At 31.7% G+C, this 19,609-nt stretch overlaps 1 non-coding gene across 2 annotated transcripts; it reads right to left on the bottom strand.

Annotated features, from left to right (window-relative positions):
* Positions 1-17,683: 17,683 nt before the first annotated feature.
* On the bottom strand, positions 17,684-19,065 carry LOC107946307 (uncharacterized). 2 transcript variants are annotated; one of them, XR_005921751.1, is made up of 3 exons: positions 18,718-19,052; positions 18,427-18,597; positions 17,684-17,900 (listed from the first exon to the last, which is right to left on the bottom strand). It is a non-coding gene; the product is annotated as an uncharacterized protein (transcript). The 2 variants fall into 2 exon arrangements; XR_005921750.1 differs by lacking the exon at positions 18,427-18,597 and having other exon boundaries at positions 18,718-19,065.
* Between the last annotated feature and the right edge of the window lie 544 nt (positions 19,066-19,609).

The following is a 19,609-nucleotide window of genomic DNA, read 5'->3' on the forward strand; positions in this document are numbered from 1 at the left end:
TCCGAGTGTTTGATGAATTATCTTGCACTCCCGATGAATGCATTAAGTGTGTTGTTTCATTGCTTAGAGGTATCGCGTACCATTGGTGGAATACCTTAGTATCTATGATTCCTAAGAAACGTGTTACTTGGGAGTTCTTTCAGACTGAATTTCAGAAAAAATATATCAGTCAGAGATTTATAGATCAGAAATGTAAAGAATTTCTCAAGTTGAAACAAGGTCGCATGACAGTGACAGAATATGAGAGGGAATTTGTGAGACTCAGCAGATATACCCGGGAATGTGTATCGACTGAAGAAATAATATGTAAAAGGTTCGATGAGGTTTTAAATGAAGACATCGAGTTATTAGTCGGGATTCTGAAAATCAAAGAGTTTGTGGTACTTGTCGAGCAAGCATGCAAAGCTGAAGAACTCGGGAAAGAGAAAAGAAAAACTGACTTTGAAGCTAGAGATTCACGAAAAATATCATCTAGTAAGTCATTTCAGTCAACATCAAAGAAGTTCCGAGATGATTTTAGCCGTTCAAGGGCTACTGTTGGTTATTCTAAACGAGATCGAGACAGACCGTCTATGAGTTTGAAAGTGACCTCAATAGCTAGTGTTGGTAACATCAGACCTAATCGACCCGAGTGCAAAAATTATGGTAAACGTCATCCCGATGATTGTAGATTGAATGATCGGGCCTGTTTTAAATGTAGATCGTTAGATAATTTCATTCGTGATTGTCTCGAGTTGGTTGAAAATGACACTATACAGAATACGAGACCAAGTAACACGGTAGCTAGAGGTAGACCACCCAGAAACATGGGTAATGTGAGTAGTAGCCAGAAGGGAACTAAAGACACTACTATTAGATCTGAAGCTCACGCACCTGCTAGAGCTTATGCTATTCGCGCTCACGAAGAAGCTTCATCTCCAGATGTTATTACTGATACTTTCACTCTTTATGAAACTACTGTAATTACATTGATAGATCCAGGATCAACTCATTTTTATATATGTATGAGATTAGTATCTAGTAAGACTTTGCCTGTAGAGTCTACTGAATTTGTGATTAGAGTATCAAACTCTTTAGGCAAGTATGTATTGGTAGATAAAGTGTGCAAGAACTGTCCGTTGATGATACAATATTTTTGTTTTCCGACCGATCTGATGTTGTTACCATTTGATGAATTTGATATAATTTTGGGTATGGATTGGCTAACGTTACATTATGCGATTGTAAACTGCAAAAGAAAGATGACCGATTTGAGATGTCAAAATAATGAGATTATTCTGATTGAGTTGGATGATCTGAATGGATTGCCGGCTGTGATTTCGTCAATGAAAGCTCAGAGTTATCTGAGAAAAGGGTATAAAACTTACTTTGCTTATGCTCTTGATACAAAAGTGACTGAAAAGAAGATTGAATCTGTGTTAGTTGTGTGTGAATATCCAGATGCATTTCCTGAAGAGCTACCTGGATTACCACCGATTTGAGAAGTTGAATTTGGTATTAAACTAGTGTCGGCAACTACTCCGATATCAATAACTCCATTTAGAATGGCTCCGACCGAGTTAAAAGAATTAAAATCTCTGTTGCAAGAATTAATTGATAGAGGATTTGCAAGACCGAGTTTCTCTCTTTGGGGTACTCTAGTATTATTTGTGAAAAAGAAAGACAGAACTATGAGAATGTGCATTGATTATAGACAGCTCAATAAAGTGACAATCAATAACAAGTATCCTCTGCCCAGAATAAATGATTTGTTTGATCAGTTGAAAGGGGCTACTGTGTTCTCAAAAATAGATCTAAGATCTGGTTACTATCAGTTGCGAGTAAAAGAATCCGATGTGTCAAAAACCACTTTCCGAACGAGGTACGGATATTATGAATTTTTAGTTATGCCTTTCGGATTAACGAATGCTCCTGCAGTCTTTATGGACTTGATGAACCGAATTTTAAGACCGTACTTAGACCAATTTGTTGTCATATTTATTGATGATATATTGATTTACTCACGAGATGAAACTGAGCGTCGAGCATTTGAGAATCATGTTGCAGACTCTGTGAGATAAACAATTATTTGCAAAGTTCAGTAAATGTGAATTCTAGTTACGAGAAGTTGGTTTTCTAGGACATATAGTGTCAGCATTGGGTATAATAGTTGATTCGAGCAAAATTTCTGCAATAATGGATTGGAAACCTCCGAGAAATGTATCCAAAGTTCGTAGCTTTCTGGGACTCGTAGGCTATTATAGACGATTTGTGAAAGGCTTCTCAATGATTGTGATTCCGTTAACGAGATTGCTTCAGAAAGATGTAAAATTTGAATGGTCCGAGAAGTGCAAGAAAAGTTTCGATCAGTTGAAAGCCCCATTAACTGAAGCTCCAGTGTTAGTACAGCTAGAATCGAGTAAAGAATTTGTGATCTATAGTGATGTATCGTTGAATGGCCTGGGTTGTGTTTTGATGCAGGAAGGCAAAGTCATAGCTTATTCCTTGAGACAATTGAAGCCGCATGAAAAGAATTATTCGACACACGATTTAGAGTTAGCAGCCATTGTGTTTGCATTGAAGATTTGGCACCATTATTTGTTCGGTGAGAAATGTCATGTGTATTCTGATCACAAGAGTTTGAAATATCTAATGACTTAGAGAGATTTGAATTTGTGACAACAAAGATGGTTAGAGTTGCTAAAAGATTATGAGTTAGTAATTGACTATCATCCGAAAAAAGCAAATGTTGTTGTTGATGCATTAAGCCAGAAGCCAGAAATCTTTGTTTGCTCTACGTCCAATGAATACTCAGTTGATTCTATCTGACGATGGCTCGGTTGTAGCTGAGTTGCAAGCGAGACCGTTGTTTTTGTAGCAGATTTGTGAAGCTCAGAAAGTTGATAATGAAATATTAGCAAAACGAGCTCAATTTGATTCAAACCCTGATTCAAAGTTTCAAGTTTATTCCGATGATTGTTTAAGATTTAGAGGTCGATTATGTGTTTTGAGAAATTTAGAGTTGATTCAGATGATTTTGAGTGACGCACATAGTAGTCGTTTATCTGTTCATCTGGGAAGTACGAACATGTATAATGATTTGAAACAGCTTTATTGGTGGCATGGCATGAAACGTGATATTTCGGAATTTGTTTCGAAATGTTTAATCTGTCAGCAAGTTAAAGCTGAGCATCAGGTACCGTCTGGGTTACTGCAGCCGATTATGATTCCCGAGTAGAAATGGAACAGAATCACAATGGATTTTGTATCGGGTTTTCCTCTGTCGCCGAGTAAGAAAGATGCGATCTGGGTAATTGTCGATAGACTGACTAAGTCGGCTCATTTTATTCTGGTATGCATGGATTATTCACTTGATAAGTTAGCTGAGCTATATATCTATCAGGTTGTTGAGGTTGCACGGAGTACATATGTCCATTGTTTCAGATAGAGATCCGAGATTCACATCGCATTTTTAGAAAAATTTGCAAGATGCATTGGGTACAAAGCTGCACTTTAGTACTGCTTTTCATCCGCAGACAGATGGTCAACCTGAGCGAGTTATACAGATACTCGAGGATATGTTGAGATGTTGCATTCTTGAGTTTGAAAGTACGTGGGAAAAATTTTGTCGTTGATTGAATTTGCGTATAACAATAATTTCCAATCGAGTATAAAGATGGCACCATACGAAGCTCTATACAGCCGTAAGTGTCAAACACCATTGTATTGGACTTAGTTAAGTGAGAATAAGATTCACGGGGTTGATCTAATTAGAGAGACAGAGGAAAAAGTGAAATTAATTCGTGATAGTTTGAAAGTGGTGTTAGATCGACAGAAATTTTATGTATATTTGAAACGGAAAGATATTGAGTTTCAGATCGGGGATAAAGTGTTTTTAAAAGTGCACCGTGGAAGAAAATAATTTGATTCAGTCGTAAAGGTAAATTAAGTCCGAGATTTATCAGACCGTATGAAATCATTGAACGAGTTGGACCAGTGGCTTATCAGTTAGCATTACCATCTGGATTAGAAAGGATACATAATGTATTTCATGTGTCGATGCTTCGATGATATCGATCCTACCCTTCATATGTTATTTCACCGACCAAAGTTGAGATTCAATTAAATTTATCATATAGTGAAGAACCGATCCGAATTCTAACTTGTGGGATCAAAAAGTTAAGAAATAAGAAAATTGCATTAGTGAAAGTATTATGGCACTGACACGGGGTAGAAGAAGCTTCGTGAGAACTCGAGGATGCTATGAGAAAGCAATATCCAAACCTATTCACTAGTAAGATTTTCGGGGACGAAAATCCCTAAAAGGGGGAGAGTTGTAACAACCCGATTTTAGCTAAATTAAAACAGTGGTTTCAGAACCACAAATATGAGGTCAAAAAATTATTTTAATATTATTTTTGGTATTTACAGCATGTGAATATATATGTGTGAAAGTTTCGTAAAGAAATTTTACCGTTTGAATGCTTAATTCGGTAAAAAGGACTAAATCGCGTAAAGCGTAAAAATTGTGTTCTATAAGTAAAGGTGTCTAATAGCTATTGAACATTATAGTAAAGGTCATTAAGTGGTAAATAGGTCATTTATGATATAGTGGAATGTCATGGCTTGGTAAACTTGTAAATTGAAATAACTTTAAAGGTTAAATAAGTAATTAAGTAAATAAAGAAAAAATTTAGTAAAATAAAGCCAAGTATAATCTTTTATGTTCTTTCTTCAGCCGAATAGCCAAGAAAAAGAAGCTATTTTTGTTCATTAGGGTTCGACACACACATAGCTTGATTAAGATCAAGAAAGAAAGAAATCAGATTTAGATCGGGGGAAATCGAAAGTTGACGAGTAGTTGACTTGATCCATTCGTTTCCGTACGAAGTAAGTTCATAAGTAAATAAATATTTTTGAATTCAAACGTATGTGTTTTATATATTGTCGAATTGATTTGTATATGGAAATACATACATTGCCGAATTTATTTATATATAGATGTATATATAGCCGAATTGATTTGTATATGGATATACATTGCTGAATTGATTTGTATATGGATAGACATTGCCGAATTGATTTGTACATGTATATACATTGCCGAATTGATTTGTATATGTTCACATATATATTGCCGAATTGATTTGTATATGGATATACATTGCCGAATTGATTTGTACATGTATATATATTGCTGAAATGATTTGTATATGTTTACATATATTTTGTCGAATTGATTTGAGCATAGGATGACTGGTTTCATGTATGAATTGATTTAATTACAAAGTCGAAAGCTCCGAATGAACCTTAGGAAATGTACAGGATATTGATGTCATGATACTAGGACTTTTGAGGTGTGATTTTGTGTAAGACCATGTCTGGGACATTGGCATCAAAGTGAGAAAATGTATAAGACCATGTCTGGGACATTGGCATCGTATATGATTCCTATAAGACCCTGTCTGGGACAGTGACATCGATATATGCTAACATGTAAGACCATATCCGGGATATGGAATTGTACGAGCTTTATATGATTTTCGTGCGTTCTTAACAATTCCGAATGTGAATTTGAGCTAAATGGTTAAGGTATGTGTGAAGTTATATGTTCATGAAATATTAAGGTAAGTTTAGTACTTAATGTGATAATATGAATTTATATGAGTTATTTAAACGTATATGTGTTTGAGATTTATTTGAATTCGACCTAGTTGAATTGAATTATAAATATCATTGAGATGATTTATTTGCTTATGGCTTACTAAGCTTCCAAAGCTTACTTTGTGCATCCTTCTATTGTTTTATAGATATATAAAGCTAGCTCAAACTTGGGGATCGTCAAGGAATATCGTCACACTATCAATCGCCATTTTGGTATTTTGAAAGCTTGATATTATGACATATGTCATGTATAGACTATGGCTAATTTTGAATTGTATATAAGTTGTCATGCGAAATGGCTTGTTAGAGATACTAATTATTATGTATATTCGGTCATGTTATAAGCTCATTTGGGAAGTATGTTTCGAGGTATATATGTATGATAATGTTTGGTTATAAGTTTCGGCTTAAGTAATGATTTAGTTGGTGGATGTGTTTTGTTATAATGTAATATGATTCGATGTATGCTAGTTGGTTCGAAATTTGAATAGTAAAATGGTTATGACTTGGTTAAATTGCAGAGTATGAATTGTATTGTGAAATTGGTTTGCACGGAAAAGAAGTATGGTTTGTATACGAGATATGGTTAGTAGACATGAATTATAATAAATGACTGTGTTAGATTGTGATGTGTTAGGTAATACCTCGTAACCCTAATTCGGCGATGGATACAGGTTAAGGGTGTTACAGAAGGTTCACACAAGGAAGTGTTGAGAGTCTAACACTGAGAATGTCAGAACTCCCTTCTCCCAGTGAATAGAGACTATATATACGTACTCCTAAACAAATGTCTTCTCTTTGGTGTTCATGAAACAAGTCATGAGATATTGTTGACACGTGTACTAGTGTATATCTCTTAAGCCATGTCTCACCTTACCAAGCCCTTGCAATTTACATGGTGGCAAGTGGCGTATGAAACATGACGGGGTTTTGTCATTGATGAGGTTTTGAGACTTTAGAAGATGGACACTTAATAAGATCCATGATGAAGCGAAATAACAACATTAAACTATATATTGCAGTTCATTTTAAATTTTTAATTCATTAAGACTTACGATTTTTTTAAAGAAAATTGATATTATTTTTTTTATAGAGATACTAATTATCAAATTGATTTTATCAATTTATATCGCAATCAATTTTAATATTTTATTTACATAATTGATAATAATAATATAATAACAACGCTTTTGCATTCTATATCGTTGGTAAAGTACTAAAACCTTTAAAAAGAATATCTCTACATGCATCAAACTCTTGCATTCTATAATGAGAAGGTTAAGAATAGTTTAAAAATTGTATAAAAAATTAGGATCTATTTGATTTCAAGAAATATAAGTCATTTTCATGTTTTATAGAAAGGGAAAAAACACTAAAAATAAAATTTGTGAAAATTACAAAACAATAAAATTTATTTTCATTGTTTTTATTAAAAATGATTGGCAAAACTGAAAAATACCTAAGTTTTTAACTTTAAATTTAATGAATAAATTAATTATGATTCAAATGTTCAACAAATTTTAGATATTGAATTTTTTACCCAGGACAAAATCCATATAAATGTCGGAACTTTCTAATTTTATTTATCATATTTTTATGGGATAATGACATTAGTCCTTTAACATTTGGAATGTGTTAACTCCGACAAATGATGTTAATTTCTGAGCTGTCGAACACGTGGCCCGTATAATTGTCTTTTTTAAATTAAACCAGGGACCTCGGATTATATTTACCTTAAAGTCTTTTAAGTAAAAAGGAAAAATCTAATCCTTCTGTATCCTAAATTTACTTATCCCCTTTTTTCTTCTAAGCTTACTTATACTCTTCCCTTTATTGTTTGTCATTTTTTCTGGGCTTATATAAACTAACCCTTCTTCAATTTTCTAAAACAATAACCTAGTTATATATAAACCAAAATTAAAAGAAACCCAGAAATTGGAAAAAGATTCATCTTCTTCATCTCAACTGCATATCATTAAATTGAAAACCATAACTCGTCAAGCAGTCCACTAGCATTACAGGAAAAAAAATGCTAAAATAAAAGAATATTCACAATAATCTTTAACATACTTAATCTAAAATAACTGCTTCAACAATTTAATTAATTAAAAATCTAAAAAGTCGAGACATATAGCAAGAGGGGAGAACATCTTTTTTTCGTTCCTTGGATTTGCTTGCGATACGGCCCCCTTTGGAAATCTTAATGGTGAAGAGCTTCTTCAAACAAATGAGAAGACATAGACCGAAATAGGGCTGTAAATGAACCGAGCTTGAACGAATAAATATTTGTTCATGTTCTTTTGTTTATTTTTAAGCTTATTCATGTTCAGTTGGTGTTCGTTAAGAATTTTAAATTTTTGTTCATGTTCGTTTATTTAAAATATGTGTGTTCATGTTCGATTGTTTAATGTTCACAAACATGTTCATTTAACTTAATTGAACATGTTCACAAACAATGTTAATAAATAATAAACAAATAAACAAACAATAAATACATACATACATGCACACACATATATTGTTTAGATATAAAATAGTCAAACATAAATATTAATAATTATAGTATAAATGAAAAAAATACAAGCCAAGATAATTTTATTAATATATATTAATGGAATTTTTATAAGAAAATATCATTAATAAATAAACGAGTCATAAACGAGTCAATAAACAAGCTTATAAACGAGCTTGTTCATGAACATAAACAAAAGGAACACACCGTTGTTCGTGTTTGTTCGTTTATTAAACGAATGTAAAAATTTTGTTCATACTCGTTTATTTAACTTAATAAACGAACATAAACGAATGTTATACGAACGGTTCATGAATAGTTCATCAAACGTTCTGTTCATTTACACCCCTAGACTGAAACAAGTCTAGTCGGACCGCCAACGTTGGAGATCAAAACAAACTTCTGTTTCTATCTCTAAGCAAGATTTAAAGGATTTGTGGTCTGTTCCTGTGAAACAAAGCCAACTTTAAGGAAGGGGAAGCTATAGGCTTCAGTTTGGTGTCAGAATTCGACTGGAAACGATGCCAAAGAGGGGTTGACAACGACAAAAAGCAACTGGGATAGAGAGAACCATGTCTGTCTTAGTTAGGGATGGCAATCTAACTGGGCGGAAGTAAATATCATTAAACCACCATTTACCACTGCTTCACAGTTGATATGTTTTATTCCACCGTTTGCTCCACTCTAATATAAAATTTTGAAAATCATTACCAATTTCATGGATGTTTGATACATCCATTCTCAATTTACTCCTACTTTGTTTAGCTTCAATTTAATTTTTATTACTTATTTTTAATTTTTTTATTTTTTTAAAATCAATAGAATATTTAAATATAATTCTTCAAAAACATATTTAAACATAAAATATATTATTTTTTATATTTTGCTATTATATTTTTATCCTTTTAATAGCTTATATATAGAATAATAAAATGATAATTTTATATAGTTATGCAAGTTAAGGTGGAGCAAGCAATTATTATGTCGGGAAAAAAGTTTACCTCCACCCTGTATCTATTTTTTAGAAAAAATCTCCGAATAAGGTTGATTTGAAATTGATCAAGTGGTTATGATTTTGTTATTCCTAGTTTTAGTCTGGAAAAAGAAATCATGGGTTGTGTTATTGAGGAGAAAAGAATACTGGAGAGAAAAATCAGTTTATTTAGGTGAAAGAAAAAATCATGAAAGAAGCTGTTGGGAGGTTTAATGATGGTGATGATGGTAGGAGTGATCGGTGTAAAAATGGAGAAGATGAGGAGCTTTGTTAATTTTTTGGGTTCATTTTCTTCAATTAAAAATATTAGTGGCCTTTTTCTTTTTTGGGTTAAATATATTGAAAGGGTTATTTATTTTTAAGTCACTCATGTTAGAAAAAAAACCGAAAAAAGGGACATGTGTCATCATATAATTGAGCCACGTGTTTTAATGGACAAAAATTAACACCATTAGTAAGAGGTACCGTATTAATGAATGAAGAGATATTAAAATCAATATTTTGAAAGTTTAAATACCACATTAGAAGATTTATTAAAGTTTAAGTACCAAATATGCCATTCTCTCTATTTTTATTATAGGAAAATAGGTATTTGAAATTATTATTTTTTGGTGTTTTTCAATTTAAAAAAATAATATTGAGAAAATAAAAATGATTTCAAAAACCGAATAAATTTGTAATTTTCTGAGTATCCTAATACTAACATGCATGGAGAGAGGATTGGAAGGAAAATGGTTAATGCCCCCCTTGTCTATTGCACTGAAGAACCTGAGGCCTTTTGTCTGCTTTATTTTTGTTTGGTATCGAAAGATCGGTACCTTCAGTATAAAGAGTTGACAGACAATCAAACAAATTAATAATAATCCAACAAAAAATAATGATGGTACAGTTTTTCTTTGACCTTTCTAACTTCATAGAAATTATTTTTAAATATTAATTAAGGGCTTAATAAATTTTTAATTTTGCTCGTAGAATTAAAAACAACTCAGTGATTAATTAAAATATAGCTTATTTTTTAATTTAATACTAAAGAATTTAAAAGAATTGAGGACATGAAAAAAGAAAGAAAGTAGTAACATCGAAAATAATATGTTAAAAAAGAATAAATTAAAATGCTATTCTTTAAAATAATTTTATACAATTCTAGTGGATATTTAAATAGATTTTTTAGAACTTTTAAAAATTAAAAATTTATATATCTAGTTATTTTAATTTTAAAATTTAAATTAAATAATATATATTTTATGATAATTTTTAAATTTAATGAAATGCTTAAAAATAAATTTTAAATTTAAATTAATTTATAATGTTATTTTTTTTATAAATCTAATGATTACAAATTTAAATATTAAATAAATAATATTTATCACAATGATATCCATGTTTGTACAAAGAGTAAGGTTAGATATCCATGTGTTTGGACAACTTCTCACACAGCGTTACTTGAGCATCTAATAATCATGAAAGTAGTGTGATATATATGCTAAAAAAGTATTGATTAATAACTGTCGTGAATTGGAACTTTGTTTGATGTTTTCTTTATTAATGTATGTATGAATAATATGCTTTTAAGTTAATTATTTGCATATAGAAATGGTTAGAATGTATTAAGTCACCATTGAGCTTGTAAAAACTCAGGGTACGTTTGGTTCCCTGTAATTGAATAGAGCTGTAATGGAATAGAGCTGTAATAAGTAATTCAATTATTTGGTTTAATGGAATAGAGCTGTAATAGTATTTTTGTGTTTGGTTGAATGGAATGATGTTGTAATAGCATAAGGAAAAAAACTAAAATGACTAGAATACGCTTAGCAAAATTTTTTTAAGTAGATGATTATTGTTATTAAATTTTAATAAGATTATTATTAAAAATAATTTAATAAAAATAATAAATAATTTAACCATATTTTAACATAATTATTATTAAATATAATTTAATAAAATAATATATAATTTAATAAAATTCTTAATATAATTATTATATGAATTGAAAAATCATAATATATAATACTATAAAAATAATATATAATCTACTTAATTATTTTTAAATTGCAATACATATTTAATGTGCTAAAATATCATTAGTGAAACAAATAATTTAATTATTCTACAATAAAAAACAAAATATTAGAAGTAATAAATAACTTGAGAATTATATTTCATATCCAAACATAATATTCATATATTAACAAAAAGTTACATGATTTCATTAGTTTATATGTCATAATCCATATGTTATAAAATTTTACAACATCAAAAAGTTACAACATTGTATTATCCAATGTTAACCGATAGTAATGCCATCATTGGGTTAGAAGCTTTTTCAGTAGCATTCATTGTTGCATTCTGAGAATCGGACTGTGGGATAACAGAGAAAGAAACAATCATACCTGCATGAAGGGCAAAAAATTCTTAGAATAAGGCTAAAGTAACCTAAATCTGATAAAACATGAAGAACATACATAAAGTGCCAAAAGAACGCTCCACTAAGACCAGCTGTAAAATGAAATCTCACATGAATTTTTGAAAGTCAACAAGATGCTTACTTATTAGTTGGAAAATGAGGATTCCATTGATGTACTAGTTTTCTACAATTAGTAGTTTATTTGGCATGTAATTTAAACGTGAATCATGTCACAGATTCGCCGGCTTTTATTTTCTAGAATTTGTCACTTTCTTAAAAGGTTGTTTAGTATGGTAGAAAAATTACTCTATTGTGTTAAGCTAAAATATTTGCAAGAACAAAGTAGCTAAATGAAAATTTATATAAAGCAAACTGGTATTGTCTTAACAAAAGTTTCACTCTTTAAGGAACTTGCATAGATCGTTTATGTTCTAAAAGAACTTTTTATCGAACAGTTGCATTCAATATGAAAAGGGTGAAGGATACTCACAGTTCCTTAAATACAGGAATGTCAACATGGCTTAGTTCGACACAAAGGAATCTTTCTCCCCGTTTTAAAACCCTGAGAGAGAGAGATGGGCACCAACATTATAGACACTATTGTCGAAATCATTTTTTTGAAAAACAAAAAAAAAGTTTAGTTGTCGACTTATTTAAAATGAAAATTGGAGTCGCCACCGATCTTTTATTGTGGTGTGATCGGATCACCTTGAAAATAATTTTAGGTCTGCGAATTTTGAGAAAAACAGGTTCGGGAGTTGGTTACGCACGAGGAATGGTTAGCACCCTCGTAACGCCCAAAATTGGTACCGAATCGATTGTTTAATGTCTTAATGTCAAAATTTTGAAAAGATTTTAAAATACGATCCTTTTATTTTGAATAAAATGAATTGGAAGATAAAGCTCATTTATTTTAAAGAAATAAATTGTTACACTCAGTAAATTAGAGTGCAACATTTCAAATTCTCGAAATTAAGCTTATCCTTTGATTTTTAAAACCTATGCATTTTGAGAAGGATATCCGATTATTTGGGTCAAATGAGAAAATCAAAACCCAGTAAGTTAGGGTTCGATTTCACAAAATTCCTAAATATCAAACATTGCCTTTATTTTTAAAATCCTCGTCTCGAGAAAATAACATGTCATATCCAATGTGTTAGGACACTGTAATAACCAATATTTGCCCGATCCGTTGCTCAAATAAAATAACAGTCCAAATACATAGGCCCAAGTGGCCCAACCAAATTTAAACCCACTTTGCCTAGACCATGGCCCAATCACGAAGCAGCCCAACAAGAAAAATCAGAAACGAAAAACTCCTAGGGTTTTCAGAAATTCCCAGCGCCGCAGCAACCGTACCACGCCTCCACGTGCTGCGCCACGTCCCCAGCTCGTACAGCCTCCGTACTTGTAAAACGAACAACAGCACTAGACAGAGAAAAGAGGCAAAAACAAAAAAGGGGGTTTTGGGGTATTTTTTTCTTTTTACAAAAAGATCGCAAAATCTGTAAAAGGGGGATTCACGCATATTGTATGGTGAGATACAAGAAATCAATAAAAAAAAAGAAAAAGGTTTTCTCTTTTTTTAGACTCGGTTCTTGCTCCGATTGCTTTGATTTCTTTTTCCGTTTTGTTATTGATGATATACAAGCATACATGTATAAGAAATAAAAAAGGAAAAGGAAGGAGGGGGGAACTCATACCTGGTAACGTCTTCGGATTCGCGCGAGGAGGAGCTAAAAAGCCCCTAGGGGTGCAGCTCCGACCACCGCTGATGGTGTAACCGCGGCGAGAGCAACGGATCCTTGAGTGGCGCGAAAGCTAGGGTCAGAAACCCTAACAGAGGTTTAGGATTTTTTTTTTCTGTTGCAAATGTTTTTTTTACAGAAAATTTAGTTTAAATAATAACCCGGAACGGCGCCGTTTAGAAGCCTCAGACTCGCGCGGTGACCCGACCCGAGGGAAGGATCCGCGCGTTTTGGGTCTGATGGGTTTATTGCGCAATAAGCCCTTCCGCATTTCTTTTTCGTTTCAATCCGGTTTTTATTTGTTTTTAATTGTTCTCTCATATTTAGTTCCAATTTCAATTGGGTCCATGATTAAACGACATCGTTTTCATTGATTGGGTTTGAAGGCCTGGTTTTGTGCGTCTAAATTGCAGCAATGGTCCCCTTGATGTGCAATGGTTCTCGATTTAGTCGTCTCCACACTTATTTCAAAGTCGTCCCTGAGATTTTGTTTTATTTTTGAAATTGTCCTTGTCTTCTTTTAATTTATAATGCTATTATTATTGTTGTTGTTGTTGTTATTACTATTAATATAGGTATTGTTATCGTGTTGGTTTTTATCTATTTATTTACTTTTATTTTAGATTATTTTATTTTATTATGTATTATTATATAATGCTTTTATCATGTATCATTTTATATATTTTCTATGTTAATCTAATATGATATATATATATATGTATTTTTGTGATCTTATTTTATAATACTTTTTAACCCATTTATATGCCTTTGTGTTTTAAGGATTTATAATATTTGGTGCAATACTATTATATAAATATAGATATACAATTTATATTAGACCATTTTTATCGTACATATACGTATATATAATTTATATTTTGAAACCCTATTTTATTATATTTTATGTCTCTATATACATCATTATATGTTTATTATTCTTTATATTAAACCTTTCATTTCACTTATATATTTTTAAAACCAATATGTATTATTCTTTCTTCCTTGTTATTTTTATCTCTTAAAATAGATTGATAATTCATTTAATTTTTGAATGTTGTATGACCGAGATTATCGTTGCCATTTTTGTTCAAATTTATCCATTGCTTGTTCATATTATTTGATAATTTATCGTTCACTAGCATGTATCGTAATTTACGAATTATCATTTTGAATTATGCACTACCATTCAATTGTATTACATTTGTTTGGAAAAACATTGAAATCGTTTTGCAAATAAACCTTCAAAATGCTCGGTATCCAAAATTCTCGAGAGGATTGTGCCTTAACTTACTAGGCTTCAATTCTCCTTGTTGAATTTAAATAACCGAATACCCCTTTTTCAATTTGAACATAGAAATTTTAAAATAAAAAGCTCATTCTCGAGAATTCGATACGTGGTGTCCTAATGCATTGGATATGACATATTGCTTTCTCGAGACGAGGATTTTTTCAAACAAATAAATAAAGGCAATATTTGGTGTTTAGGAATTTTAAAAAAATTGAAACCTAACTTATTGGATTCTAATTTCTCGATTAACCTAAATAACCAAATATCCTTCTCAAAACATGTGAATTTTTAAAATTTTAAAAGACGAATCTAACTTCAAAGATTGAACTATTGCACCCTAACTTACTGAGTGCGACAATTTATTTCTTTGAAATGAGTAGGGCCTATTATTCAATTCGATTATTCAGGCTTTTATTTCGTGGGATTGTATTCTAAAATCTTTTCAAAATTTCGACATTAAGACATTAAACAATCAATTCGGTACCAATTTTGGGCGTCACAAGGGTGCTAACCCTTCCTCGTGCGTAACCGACCCCCGAACCTGTTTTCTCAAAATTCGCAGACCTAAAATTATTTTCAAGGTGATCCGATCACACCACAATAAAAGATCGATGGCGACTCCCATTTTCATTTTCAAAGTCGACTCCTATTTTTCAAAAATTTGAAAATGGTTTTGACAGACACAACGTGACGAATTCCCGAGAATGAGTTTTTATTTAAAATTTGTATGTTTGAAAAAGAAAATCAATTATTTAGATTCGACGAGGAAAATTGGAACCCAATACGTTAGGGCTCAATTCTCTCGAGGATTCCAAACTTCGGGTATTTTGAAGATTTTTGAATAGATTGGTTTTAATACTTAAATGATATGACACATAACCTTTTAAGCGAATAAAATGCAATAGAATAATAATGTACAATGCGAATTAATTATTCGTAAATTTGAATATACACTAACGAATACAAACCATCAATTAATACAAACAAGGAATACCGTAAATATAAGAGTAGTGATTATATGTAAATATTAACATTTAAAAGCTAATGAATTAAAAATCAATAATATACATATAAGTAGCTTAAAAATATTAAAAGGGTATAAAAAATAGTTATAATAATATAAAAAACCATATATTCATAGAATAAAAATATGAATTATTATCATATAATAATAATTTATATAAAAATATATATAATAATAATGTATGAAGATACTACCATATAGTTGTTTAGAATGCAAAAATGTAAAAGAAAATCTTAAAAATAAATACATTGTAGAATGAGATTAAAAAATACATATCAATTATATTAAACATATATAAAAATATATACACACTAAAAAAATAGTACATGATAAATCTAAATAATGATATGATAAGTTTAAATAGTACTTATGATAATTTTAAATTATAGTATGATATTAAAATAAAACTAATGATAAATTTAAAACAATGTTAAGATTAAACATTAAATAATACTAGATCTTAAAAAAATATATCAAAAATAAGAACTAATTAGATTTAAAATTAAATTAATAAAAACTAAATTAGAAATAAAACATAATTTAAAGAAGAAAAAGAAAAGACAAGAAAAAATAATAATAATGTAATTAAAGAGAATATGAAACAATAATAATAGTTAAAATCATTACATTAAGATTAAACAAAAATTTGAAAGGGCGAATTTAAAATCTATTTAAAATACAAGGACTAATGTAGCAATTAATACGCAAGATTAAAACACTCAGATCCAATTGATAAAACGACATCGTTCGCTCGTGGATTCGATTGGAATCCGAACCAAACATAAGGCAACAATTAAAAACTTAAGAAAAACCAAATTGAAATGAAAACAAAATGCGGAGGGATTCAGTGCGCAAATAGCCCCTTAGACCCAAGACGCGCGGATCCTTCCCTCGGGTCGGGTCACCGCGCGGGTCGCAGGCCCTTAAACGGCGCCGTATTATGCCCAGCATAAATGCCCTGTTTACCTAATCAGCAGCCCCTTTTCATTTTAAAACAAAAGTTAAAAAAAAAAACCCTAGGCCCTCTCATGCCTAGATGCGCCGCTCGAGGGTTCCGTCACTCTCGCCGCGATTACACCGACAACGGTGATCGGAGCTGCACCCCTAGGGGATTTTTAGCTGCTTCTCGCGCGGATCTGAAGGCGCAACCAGGTAACCCTCTCCTTTCCTTCTCTTTATTTACTATCAATCGATCGAAAATAAACAAAAAATCAAACGAAAAGCAACGAAAAAAAAGGAAAATGACTCTAATCACCTTTTTTTCTTTTGTATTGATTTTTTTGATACAGTATCCTTCTATTTTACATTGTTGTATTTGGCTTTATAGCCGAATCGGAAAAATAATGAAGACCAAAAAATCCCCCTATTTTTCTCTCTCTTTTCTGTTTTTCTATTTCTTTTTTGCTGCTTCTGTTGCTCGTTTGTTTGTTGCTTGTGTGCAGGTACGACGTATGGTGTCAGATACGTAGCACGTAGCGAAGGCCAGCTGTACGGGGCGTGCGTGGCGTGGGAGAACAACGCTGGAGGTTGCGGCTGCGGCACTCGTGCCAGGGCTAAATACCTAGGGTTTTCTGTTAACTGTCTTTGGGTCATTGGGCCATTGGGTGTTTAGGCTAGTTGGGCTTAATGGGCTGGGGATATGTATTTAGGTTTGGTTTGTATTTTGGGTCTAATGAGTTTTTGTAATTTTGGATATTAATTTACGGGACTTTTATATTTTATTTGTGCTTTTGGGCCCGGGCAAAAATGGGCTCTTACAAACCATATTCAGCCATGGAACAATCTGTGCCACTGCATGGAAGTAGGTCCACTTTCAAGGACATACTATTATGAGTGTTATTACTCACATTGCCCAAATTAATCATCCAACCAATAGAACTACAACAGCTAGCCTAATTCTTTTTTCACTTTTGCAGTTCTTATATTTTCCCGTAACCTCACCATATTTATTGTTTGCCGGTGTTTATGCTTTATCCACTACAAGAAATGCACATATACTTCGTTCAACAAAAAAAGCCTAACTGTTCCACCAGCTATATCAAGATGTTTTATTCCTAGAAATGGGCTCAGTTTGGAAACCAATCTGATAAATTGGGCAGAAGACGTAAAGTAGATGATAAAAGTGAAATAATAAGAACAAAAAGGCATACAAAATCCAACCTATCCTTCCACAGTCTATGTAGTCCACCACTCATAAAGTCATTCATGAGATCATAGTTTGAAGCAACATTGCTAGAGACTTTACCAATCATTTGGCTTTTCTCTTCTTCTCGTACTTCTTTAAACCCTGAAAACATAACACTAGTAAAATTCATAATGAATGTGACACAAGGGAGGTTGTAGGAATTCAGATACATGTATAGGGTGAAGTATTTGAGATTTGAGCATTAAGAGCAAAGAAAATCGCATATATGCATCTGGTATATGGATACGAAATATGCATAGTTGGCCTTTTTGTGATAAGAAATAGCTACTTCCGAAACCTATACTTCCATGGTTTTCACATCAGCCATCTATTTTCCAATTTGTGTGCTACAAAATATAGTGTCATATTTCCATCTAAAGTGAAGTTGCCTACAGTAATTTAGATCTTCATGTTTCAAGGCACAAACAAAACCACATAAAGCCTCTGGGAAGAACCGCAAAGGTATTGATGAAGACATTGAAAACATGCATAAAGATATGCTAAGCATTTCAAATATATTGATGAGCAAAATTGAATAAATAAATCAAATAAGCAAGAATCAATATTTCATTTTTTTTCTTTTATTTTATTTATTTTTCTGTAGAGAAAGAAAGAAGCAGACAAATACCAAAACTTGTGGCATGTGAATGTAACAGAGAAGTAGAACACAGCTTGGGCAAAATTCGACTGCTGAGATTCTTAGTTACCAGCCTGAGAGCCATTCCGCTACAACGATTGCCCACAAAAAGGCTCACATTCACTTTCTACTTACAATAGTATGATCTATATTACCCGGATTCTTCATTTTCTCCAAAGAAAACATGGGATATAAAAATGAAAAATAACTTATACAAAATTCAGCAGAGAAAATCAAACAAATTTATCCAAGAAAAAGTAAAAAGAGAATGTGAAGAATAACCTGATTTCACTGTGTCAATTTGTAAGGAGAAACAAAACCCCCAGGCCCCAACAGATTCCGATCGTGACTGAAAATGGTGAAGACAGAGATGGCGTTGGATATTGGCGAAATGGCCAAAGGAATAACGAAAATCACTGATAAGAGTGGGAGCTTTTTTGGGTAAAATGGAAACGAGACCTGTATTCCTTGAGTATTCAGTGGTGATGAAACGGAATAAAAATGCCCCTATTCCATGCTTAAACACGTAATAGAATAGGCCCGTAATAAGGTTTAGAGTTTAGGGTTTAGGCCTGTAATAGACATTTCATTGAACCAAATTATGGTTTTTAGTGGACCCACAGAATTGGATTGTAATGATATTACACCCAACCAAACATGCTATCAATGTTTCAAATTGTTTTCCGAACATAAGTAAAGCATGAAATTTTTTGTTCACAACAACTTGTCTTGAAGTTTTCACCCAACTTTAATTTTGTAAAAGCTTTTTTGAATTCATTTCTGTTAAGGGATTTACTTAGGACCACTAGAGGTTTTAAAATTTGATTTGATTTGTTTTCATAATGCTTTTGGCCACATTGGCATGGTTTTAAGTTAAACTATTATTTTGATTCATTTTTTTTATTTTTGGTTGATTATATATAAAGATTCAAATGTTTTAAAGTTTATAGTATGTACGTGGTTAGGAATAGACGTTTAAAACTACCAAATATGTTATAATTTGCAGAAATTGATTATGGTGAAAGCGTGTCGGTGTATTGAGCATGCAATGGTAATTAAAATGTGTTGGTACCACGTTGGTAGTGAAATTAATTTATTTAGGCATCGGTTCTAATTCATAAGTTGTTAGTTTAGTTATGTTCTTTAATAATTTTTATTTGGATAGGTGAATTTT

This window comes from Gossypium hirsutum, chromosome D12, assembly GCF_007990345.1.
Source record: "Gossypium hirsutum isolate 1008001.06 chromosome D12, Gossypium_hirsutum_v2.1, whole genome shotgun sequence".
Lineage (NCBI taxonomy): Eukaryota > Viridiplantae > Streptophyta > Magnoliopsida > Malvales > Malvaceae > Gossypium > Gossypium hirsutum.